Genomic DNA, 11,793 nt, shown 5'->3' on the forward strand with positions numbered 1-11,793 from the left:
AACTACAAGGTAAGACTATGATAATAATGACTTAACAATAGGATTATAGATTTAGACAGTAGCATTTAGATTCAGGGATTTGGTAGAGAGAATTTTTCCAGATTATCATTTCCTCCTTTTAAGCAAATCAAGGTTCAAGACAGAAAGGACCAACTCATAATGTTCTCCTGCAAAGTGCTGAATAAAACTTTTAACATCTGTGACAGTTCTGTGAAGGCTATAACAAAGATGTATACAAAATAAGATATATTTAAAAAACCGTACTTTTAGGCAGAGAGGATTATAAGAAGGAAAGCAAAGCAATGAGATCTGGATTTTTCTTATTCTAGGCTTTGACTCATTGATGAGGAAGTCTTTCAGTAAGTGAGGTTGACATTGCGAGTGGACTGAGGGTCGGACTCTTACGTTAGAGACAATAGGAAAAGTTTGCTTTGCAGGCTATTCCATACTAAATCGAGGTTGGGTCATATCAAAGTACATCTGTCAGGGCTAATGCTCAAGCAGAGGACAGTTTTTGAGGCTTTAATATTGCCTTTGCTTCTTGTGTACCAATGACATGATCCAGATATTGCTGACACTGTGCCTAAGGAGTTTGCCTTAGAAAGCTAGTTTCTATAATGTGCCTGCAGAGCAGACTTTCAGAGCTGTGCCAAAATGGTACCCAGACCCCAAAGGGAACATAGGATTGGCAGGAACAAGAGATGGACACTAAGTCAGGGAGCAAAGAGCACCATATGCTCATGTTTTAGACAAGAGGGATTTGGAGGACAAATAGCTTTCACATGGAAAAAAGATAGCATCCCAGAAGATGGAGGTCATTATGCCCAGAACTTTCCACATTCCTTCTTTCAAACATATAGGCACCTTCTTGAACAAAGAAGCAGGGATCATGCTTCTTCACGGAGACCTGAGAATTTTCTCTAGGACAAACAGAAATTAAAGTTTAAATTATTGCATCGGAATACGTTTTAAATTAGATTATGTGTGTATGTTGGAGTGCGTGCTGTCATTGAGAAAGCTCAACGTAGGTCAAAAGCAATTACAATTTTCTAGATATAGAAATTATTGTGTGGGTTAAAATTTGTGACTGTGCTATACACTTAGATGGTTTTTAAAATAAGAGTGAAGAGAGCATTAATTGGGTGTGAATAATATCACCAGAACTAAAACATAGGAAAGAAATAAGTTCTAGATCTTTAGGCCAGCACCAGAAAGACAGACTACAGTCCAGACCATCTACAAATGCTAAGTGATGTACATCATTTTTATATCATAAATTCTCTTTTGTTGCGTAACACAATCTATATATATTTGCCGTTTATTCCGAATTTTATTTTTACATTATTTTCAAATATATTTTTCTTCTCTTATATTTGCTTTACATTTTTACCCCCATGATTTGATGCTGTGTTTCCTTCTTTTAAACTGTATTAATACCTGTATTGAAATATATGCTGTGAAGAGGCATTTTAAATGGCTTTTCAATTATTACTTATATTTCTCAAAATCTTATTAAAACTATTTCATAAAAAGATAGATTCTTTGGTGAGCCCCAGGTTTAATGAATTAGAATAAAGGAGAAATTGTCAGATATGTGCTTTATTACTTTTATTAGTTATTTTTATTTTAAATTGGTGCCCCTTATGATTCTTATTATTAAGTTGACTTGGGAAATTCTTGACCAAAAAAAAAAAAAATAAGAGAAATATATAGTTAATTTCTCCCTAAACATTCCTCACGTACTAATCACTGTAAGCACTTTTAAAATAAAAGTTTTAAAATAATTCTTAGTTTTTCTGGATAAAGAGAGCGCTATATTTTTTAAGCTCCTTCCATGGGATGCAATACTTTTCCTGGTTACAAGTTTTGGACAAATCTTGTCTTGGGAACCTAACAGTCATTGGTTTACAGGTGGCAAAGTGTTAGGCATCAAGTGGTAAGAAAAATTCCAAAGTGACTTACGAAGAGTCAGGATGTCCTCTTGGTAAACCAGTCCATGTTTATCTTCCTGTCTTTATTCTTTCGTGAAACATGAGGGCACAAGTCTGTAAGCGCTGATCCAACCTGCTTTATTTAAGCTCACGCCTTAATCTTATAAATGCCGTAAATAAGCACACAGAGCTGGAGGTTTATTTCAAAGAATTGCTATCTAATAAATACTACCCCAGATATGGTTATGTAATGCTATTAGAAAACAGGCACTGAAACTTGAGGTTAGGTCATCTTACAAAAGGACCTCGTGGCATCTGTGATAAACTACTCTAAATAAGATCCAGTGATTTATATTTTATTCTGAAATTCACTTCAAGAAAAATTATTCTTACCAGGCCTCTAGTAAATCTCTCAACACTTTTTAAATTTACTAAACAGTTCTTTTTATTTTCAGTCAGTGTTCTAAGCATTTACTATGCCATTTATGTCAATAAGAGCTGAATGAAAAATTAACAATTTGACCTTAGTTTGTGGAGACTATATTTTCTTCTCTGACTATGCTCATTGCTGGAACGATGGAGAAGGAACAACAGTAGTTCAGGAGTGTGACGCTCCATGCAGTTTGTAGGCTGATACTCTTATGGGAGACTATAAATTCCTTACTTATATGCAGACCTTTATAGAGATGTAGAAATATGTTCCTGCTACTTAAGAAATGTCAATTTGTGGAAAAAGTTTACAAGTCAGGATATCCTGTTATAAAGCTCCTATTTAAATTAGAAGTTTAGGGAGAGCTGTTGTAAATCACATTATAGTTTTATGATTATGTTGTTTACCATTTAGTTTATTAATAATATAAACAAAATACTATTCACTTATGAAATGATATAACATTTGACATAGTCCTTGTTATGTCCAAAAAACATTTTATCTTTATTCTTTAATATCATATTCTCACAGAAAGTTAAGTGTTATCATCATTGTCTCAAATCCTCTCTGATGTCTATGCCATCACAAAAAACATTCAGAATAATAACTGGGATATTTATCTGATTGCCACTACCATTCTCACTCACTCACTCCACCATCTAAAGATGCCTTGAGTCCAACATCTAAAAAAACCTGACTGCTTTCTGAATTTGGAAACTGGATTTATAGCCTGTTTCAAACATTAATCTTTAAAAAAATTTTATTTATAGAGGAATTCCTCTCAATAATCCTGAATGCTTGTACCATTAGGCAAATATCCTCTGCTACTATGTTTCATGAGATGGTTGAACTAGATCTTTGACAACAGAAACCTGCTGGGAAAAAGCCTACGTAGACAAGCTTTCCTAAGTTGTTTAATGATCAACTTTTTTCTATTGAACAAAAGTTTAAAGTCTGAGGCAGATGATAACTGTACTTAACAGGTATAAAATTAAATTTAAAAGCCCTTCCTTTAAGGCTGAGTAACTCCACTGGTTCATTCATAAATCACACAGAGATCTTAATAATAGTAATGCTTTGAGGACAACATACATGCATTTATTCAGAAAACATGCATTTTACATATACTTAGTATTCATCAGCTTCAAGAGTATATAAAAATTAGAGTTAAATGTAATTTAATTGCTTTTTAAATGGTTTATAAAAATATAAATGTCTTTCCAATATTCATAGTAACTACCCTTATTAAGTTACAAAGTAGTTTCTTCATTCATCCATGGATGCACATTTAGTTTGTTTTCACATCTTAACTATTTATGAATAATGCTGCAGTGAACATGGGAGTGTAAATATCTATTTGAGATCCTGGTTCCTATTCTTTTGGATAAATATTCAGAAGTGAGATGAGGGGATCATATTGTAGTACTATTTTTAATTTTTGGGGAAACATATACTGTTTTTCATAGTGGCTGCACCATTTTGCATTTCTCATAGTGTACAAGGGTTCTAATTGTTCTACCTCTTCATCAATACTTTTGTGTTTATGATAATATTCATACTAACAGGGATGACATGGTTTCTCATTGTAGAATATTATTAAGCCTTGAAAAGGAAAGAAATCCTGTCTCATGATACAGCATGTATGAACCTTGAGGACATTAAGCTAAGTGAAATAAGAAAGTCACAAAAGGAAATATACTGCATCATTCCACTTATAAGAGGTATCTAAAATAGTCAAATTTATAGTAGCAGAGTAAAGTAGTGATTTTTCAGGGTGTGAGGGGAGGAGAGCATAAGGAATAGCTAATGGGTATACAATTTTACTTACTAAAGATGAGTAAGTTCTACAGCTCTGCTGTGCAACATTGTGCTCATTGTTAACAATACTGTATTATACACTTGAAGCATTTGTTAAGAAGGTAGATCTCATGTGTTCTTACCACAATTGAAAAGAAATCAAAGTGTATGTAGTGTTGTATCTAATATTTCTTAGGTAAATAAATTATTGGCCAAGGACAGTAACTCATGCCTGTATTTCTAGTACTTTGGGAGGCCAAGGTGGGTGGATTGCTGGAGCCTAGGAGTTCGAGACCAGCCTTGGCAACACAGTGAAACCTAGTCTCTACCAAAAATGCAAAAGTGAGCCAGTCTCATAACTTGGTTTCCAAATAAATAAATAGACTAAAATTTAAAAAGAAATTATTTAACATTATTGTCTGATAATTATGTAATAAATAATTTGAACCTGGTATAAATCCAAATTTAGATTATTGTATAATTATGAAACAAATCAGATTTTAAAAGGAAAAACTGCCAAATTTTTTGACGTAAAATATTTCAAAAATTGATTCATCATACAAAAATCATTATTTTATGAGCATATTTGTGAAGAGTGGAGTATACACCTAAGTTTAACCTTTAAAACTATTGTATATCTTCATATTGTTTACTCATATGTGAAACATAACCTGTTTAACTAATGATGTACCAAACCTGAGCCCCAAGTTGTCCTCTGAATTAATATGTACATACTCATAGCTTTCAGCTGCTATTCTTTTCCCCTCACTTTTTCTGCACATGACTATATTCATCCTGTTTCTTGATCTTCCTGGCAACTAAACCAAATCTTTCTTATTTTTCCCTAAACTGTATATTAGTCACTGCATGTTCTTTAAAAATTGTGTACCTGGAAAATCACATGGAAAAATTAGAATGTTTTTTGGTCTAGAGTAATACTTCCATTTATCCCAGAAGCATTTTCAGTTGACAAAGTAAACACCTATGTTCTATGAATGCAATGAACTCATGTAACAGGAGTGATTATGTCTGAGCACCTGAGTCCTATTTCAAGCTTTTTCTCATCAAATTGCATAGCCTCTCTGTGCCTCTAATACTTTAGCTACACAGCAACCCTATATAAGACTAAATTTTCCAATCATAAGAAATAATTTTAGGTAATTTCCATCTAGTAACTTAAGGATATATGTGTTGATATTTAACAATCATTTCTATGGGGATAGTTAATAATTATTTAGATTCTGTGATAGTAAATCTTTCCATAAGAGAGTGACAAAGGATGAAGGTAGCAGGTGTGAGCCTCTTTCAATTAGGATTTGATTGCTATTGAAGGTACTTTAGAATCAAGAAACTGAGTTTTATATCTGTGTACCTTCTGTATATAATGAAGCTAATTATTCTAAAAATAATTGAGCTGACATTTTCTGTGATAATACCATCAAACCTGAGTGTCATAATCTTTGAAAAGAGAAGGTTGAAGTTTAAACGATTATTTCTTATTTACAGTGCAATAATTTAGCAGAGCGTGGAAATTACTTTGTAGGATTAGAATAGATGTTAATCAAATACAAACAAGATTTGAGAGAAATAATTGGAGTTTAGGCTGCAGGTCTAATTAAAGAGTACTTAAGAACTTGCATAACCCATTTATTTGTGTAGAAAATAAGTTTTGATAGCAAATATATGCCATTCAGAAGGCCTTGTTGGGTATTCCAGGTACACTCAACAATTACCTAAGAAAAATACGTGTATTTTATTCATTTATTTCCAAAGGTGGAGACTAATAGGGGATTGTGTATGCATGATGCCAATCATGCCAGTTAGACATATACAAAAATGTAGGCTAGAAAGTGTTTTTTTCTCAAAGTATGGTCAATAGACAACCCAGTTATAAATAATATTGGGTGCCTATTTAAAAAGAAGATTTATGAATCTTATCAGAATATAAGTAGAATCTGGGATCGAAATTTTATTTCTCAAGGATTTCAGAGATTCCTAAGAATATTAAAATTTGAGAATTGCAGATTAAAGAGGTAGCAAACTTTTGAAGTTATCTGACTACAAAGATAAGTAATGCCTGTTATATACAAGTTATACAAACTTTGGTCATTTTTTACTTGTAAATAAAATGAGGTACCTAACAATGTAGACTCATCTCTTTCATAGGGATTTTTGATGAACAAGGAGAAACTGCATTTTAAACCGTTAACTGATGTACAATGTTATTTGTTGTTTGAATTTGTTTTTAAGATTACCAATGGAATACAGCAAAAAAGTAACTTGTTTAACCAACAAAATGAAAATATTTGTTGTAGTATGTATAGCTTCTTCCAGAATCCAGTGCATATCATTGCTACCATAATAGTGAAAGGTTTTGCTGATAAAATATTTTCTAATATTTCTACCGTATCTTTCATATATTATCATTCCAACAATATTGACTCATTAGTAAATGATGAGACTAGAAATTAGTAATAATTATCTCATATACATGCCCTTTAATAATAAATTATTTATTGATGATTTTATGTGCTTTTTCCTTGATATCTAACTATTAGGTCAGAAGACTTTAACTTAGAGTAATAACTTATGCCTTCTCTAGAGCAGTGTTTTTCAGATTATATGCATATGATATCTAAAAACAAATATACATATTACAGTAACAATGCAAAGTAACTTTATGCCTATGCTATAGCAATGACTCCTTTACTTTTAAGCCATTGGGTGTGATGGTAGTACATATGCATTTTTTTATTGATTGATTTGAAAAGCACATCTTTTCAGTCACTCTCAGATTGCTTTAAATACATTAACCCATCTAGTCCTCATTAAAGTACTTAAGGAGAATACCCCAACTTCTTTTCTGATCAGTGGTATAAACTATAATTTGTTATTTCAATTAAGGAAAATGCCCACTAGCTATAATCTTGTTTCTCTGATGTTTGTGATGTTACTTTCTTTTCTTTAGGAATAATGTTATCACTGTTGTTTTCCACCATCTTTACTAATGTGAGTGCACTGATTTCATCAAAGATGCAAGGTAATTTTGAATAATAACAATGACTAGTTTTAGAGTGGAAGGTTGATGAGTCTCCCATGTCAATATAATAATACTAGTAATTTAACTTTTGCTTTAACCTACAGTACACATACAAACATACACACATTTATATCTTCAATCAAACTGATCAATTTTGTATTATTTTATATTATAGGTAAGAAACTAAGGCTTAGAGATACTAACATTTCAAAAGTCACACATGTTAATTGGCAAAACTGCATTTCGAAGTCAAGAATTACTGACTTTATATCCTATTTTATCCAATATATTTACAATTTTAATATCTTAAATTATGACAGAATTTTAATCATTAATATATAAAGCAGAATAAAATAACTGAGCTCAAATATTTAAAAAGTAAGAAACACATCTCTAAATAATGCACGCATTAAAGAATGAAACTTTAAAATAATGTTTTAAAGGGACTTAAAAAATTCAAAATGAATGTTAACCAACATACAATTGTTGGGGAAATGCAATTAAAAATAAAATCTTCCAATCTAGAAAAATTATCCACAAAGGTAGAAAAGAAAAAAAAAAAAAGTTTATTGAATAAGTACTAATGACGTATATCACAGACAATCCACTAAAAAGATTGCAAAGTCATAAAGAAATTTCACCCTTTTATATAGCCAAGTAGATACAACCCATTACATATGTGTTCTCAAAATAAACAATATGCAGTCCTCAAGTAAGAGCGTGTGTAACATTATTTGTCACACGTATTTATCCTAAGTTTACTCAGTAATTAGAGTAGCCATCTGTTAATTGACTTAAAGAAAAAATAAAATTAGATCTTTATAACAGAATATGGTTCTAAAACCTGGAACAAGGTGCCCATTGAAGTCATGTGCCTGTTCTCTCACAGAAACTTGAAGACTATGCTGTCTTCTTTATTGATGGCATTTCAAGGAGATGGTTTGTAGGTACTTAACAAAGACATTTTTGGGTTCTAAAGCTAGCAAGAGGCTTATTTAACTCTTAGAAAATTTCACATACATTTCAAAGAGACAAAAGAAGAACTTCCTAAAGTTGGGGGTGGAGTATCTTCCCTTATTTTAACATTAGTAAATTATTATTTATCTTATGTGATTTTTTTATACAACAAATTATATTAGAAGTAGCAAAAACAAGACTTAGAAAATTGTATAGGTTTTAATACTTTTGTATTAGGGAAGAAACAAAAATGTATAAAATAAGTGATCTAAAATCTGCTCTAATAGCTAAGGGAAAAAAACAAATTTAATAAACTGTAAGAGAGATAAAAAGGAAAGGCAGGAAGAGAAATCAATATAGAAAAGAGGCAAACCATTGTGACAACTAACAGAGCCTAATGTTAGGTCTTTGCACTGATCAACAAAGTTGAGAAGCCCTGAGCTGGGTGATTTAAAAAAAAAAAAAAGGAAAAAACTATACTTACAAATTCTACATATGTTAAGGTAATTACCTATATAAACATATGTGTGTGTGTGTGTATATATGTAAAGTGTGTGTGTGTGTGTATATATATAACTATGTATATGTATAAACATTATGGCAATAAACTGAAAAACTTTTATTAAATAAACCAATCTCATGAAAAATACAACTTACCTGAACTAACCCAAGATGCAAAGTAAAAAATTAACTAGTCCTGTATCTATTAAAAGATTGAATTCATTTTCAAAAGCTTTACCTTAAACAGAATTCCAGAACACCAATTCTAAAAAATTTTCAAAACTAATGAGGAGGAACACTTTCCAACTCATTTTATAAAGATGAAAAATATATGGTCGTTTTAATAGATGCTGGAAAAGCACAGAAAAAGTCAATGACTAAAACACAAAGCAAAATAGGAATAGAGAGGAACTTTCTCAGGAAAGGGCCTTTACCAAAGTCTATGGGTAAAGTCTATCCCCCAACACTCCACCATAGACCAGAGATAGACTCTCATTAAGCTCTTTCACAAAACTCCTTCATTGACTATTATTCTCTGTGCTCTGTGGATCCACCACCTTCTAGAAGGATCTTATCTGTTATTCCGTGTCTAAGTCTGAATTGAAGCTACACAACTTTCATAGTCCACTTCCCAGAAGATTTGTTTTGATACCAAACGAATTTTGTAGTTTGCTCTGTGTTTTCTGAGTAGTTATGCCTGAGTACCTTTAAATTTGGAAAATGCCACCAACATTAGCACTGGGCAGAGAGGGAACTGAAGGTGATTCCTGAAGGCTTATTAACAATACGTGTTATAAGTAATGAGAGAATACTGCAGTCTCACAGATGTTAATTTCTCTAGAAATCAAGTTTCTACTGAAAAATCTGCCAAGACTGTGTATCCACTGTCAAAAATGATTTCGTTCTCTTTGAAACAAACGATATATATTTCTCCTTATATTTTAAGGACTTTAAAATGAATACAATTTTGTATGACATTTTCAACTATGTGTGGAAGTTCAACAGCTTTCTCTACATTAGTAAGTGTTATCTATATATGGGGGATTAAATATCTCAAAAAGTGACACATATATTTGTAGCATTAAAATGTCTAATCGAAGAAAACTTGAGTTTTAGTATAGTTGCACTTGTCTCTTAGAGATTGAATGTGCAAATGGACAAGGAGAGTGGCCAGACCACATATAAAAACAAAACTCTGACCCACAGAATTTTGTCTTACAGTCTGCAGACCAGAAAGCCAAGCCTCACACTCGGTAGCACTGCAGCACTTGAAATGGTCAGGGCTAGATTGATACCTGCCAGCTTTGTTATTTTTTCTCCCCTTTTTACTCCCATTTCCAACTTTGGACCAAGCAGAGAAAGCCAAGTTTGTGCCACCAACCAGTCAGATAGGGTGACCCACTTCTAGGAAGTCCATCTACTGCTTCCCCTTGCCAACAACCTCCTATCAGGTCATACTAAAACTTTTCTCTTTTTTCTCTATAAAGCTTTTACACCTACCTGCCTGCCTTTGAATTGCTGCCACATGCAAGTGATGGTGCTTGGCTCTTTGTCACCCATGGCAAGTTCTGCATAAATTGCCTTTGCTTGTTCTCATTTGAGTGGTCTTCACTTATTTCTACATCTTTCAACTGAAGAAAAATATGCCACCCTATTCTAACCTGGTAGATAGATGTTTCAATGAGCCATTTAATTTATTTTCTATTAAAATTAAACATTTTAGAAATGATGGAAGCATAAATGATAGCATTAAATTAGTCAATTGGACATGTTTATGAGATTAGTGCAGGATGGCTGGAATTATTTATAATGACTTGTGGTTTTACTTAAATTGGCAGAAAACTCATTTCAATATTAATTCATTATTTATTCAATTACCTCAACATTAATTTGCTCAGATGGGCAGAAACTTCATTTCAGCATTTATTTCATTCATATTGATTAAAATGTATAAATATTCCAAAACTGGTTTTGCAGAAATGAGTTTCAATAGTATAATGAGATATGTATTTAAATACAAATGAAAAAACATTTTATTTATTTATATTTGCAAGGCACCCTATACTGGAGTCTAAACTATTTTAAGTTCAGATACTTGTTTTCTTTTCTATCTTAATATTCACACCTGGCTTTTCTTTTCTAGCTTAATATTCATACCTGACTTTCTGCCTTTGGAGGAAGTCCTGAGACTTAGGAACTGACTAAAAACCTCTCTTGAGGTACGTGATGGACTAGAAATCAGAAATCCCACGATAGAGAAATTGTCATCTGTTTAAGGAGACTAAGAGAGTAGTAGATGGGGTTCAACAGCTGAGGAGAAGAAATTCAGATTCAGGACAAGAGTGATGTTCCACTGGGAAGAGGTTATAAATCACAGAGTAAACCTAGGCTGAGTTATTTTCACATTAGTTTGGGCTTATGGAAAAATATAAAGTGAAAGCCAGAAATCATCCCTAAAACATTCTGTTACAGACTCAGATTTCGGGGCTTTCAGTCCTATATAAAATTGGTCCCACTTTCAGTTTCTAAAATGATTTTGTTAAAATCCTGCAAATACATGATTTTTTAGTGTGAATTTTTTATGATCCCTTTCCAATTGTATGAGTTGATTTAGAATGTCTGATTTTAGAATCATATCATCTCCCAGGTTTCCGAAGTATCTTTTTCGACTCTTAACCATTCTTGTCCTTTGAATTTTAAAAATATTCCTCCTCATGAAATCATATACTTGAAATGGTATTGCTTAGGTTCATTACAGACTAAGGTCACATATTTAAATTGACGTGAGATAAACTTATCCTAGAAAATAATTCTTGCTTCATTTATAAGAAAGAAAAAAAAAAAGAAAGAAAAAGCTTTTCCTAAAAGGTTTACAGTGTTAATTTATTTGGTTTTAAATAAACAGCTGCTTTTCCAAAATTAATTAACTAGCTTTTCTGAAGGAAAGTCCAAATAAGGTGATTAAGAAACTGTGGGTGATTCAGTCTTCATGACTTAGTTCATTAAACAACCAAAGGCCTTTGCAGAAAAGCATCATAGTAAGCAAGAAATATGTCTCATATTGTGAGTCTGGTTTATCCTGAGGGGTGCGGATTTTCCCAAGGGCTCCTTTCAAATTAGAGTCAGCTGGCTAAATG

At 32.2% G+C, this 11,793-nt stretch overlaps 1 long non-coding RNA gene across 1 annotated transcript; it reads left to right on the top strand.

Annotated features, from left to right (window-relative positions):
* The first annotated feature begins 2,823 nt into the window (after positions 1-2,823).
* Positions 2,824-10,252, top strand: LOC103879355. The gene is made up of 2 exons (XR_002518448.2): positions 2,824-7,198; positions 10,144-10,252. It is a non-coding gene; the product is annotated as an uncharacterized LOC103879355 (long non-coding RNA).
* Positions 10,253-11,793: the final 1,541 nt, after the last annotated feature.

This window comes from Papio anubis, chromosome 15 (assembly GCF_008728515.1).
Source record: "Papio anubis isolate 15944 chromosome 15, Panubis1.0, whole genome shotgun sequence".
Classification (NCBI taxonomy): domain Eukaryota; kingdom Metazoa; phylum Chordata; class Mammalia; order Primates; family Cercopithecidae; genus Papio; species Papio anubis.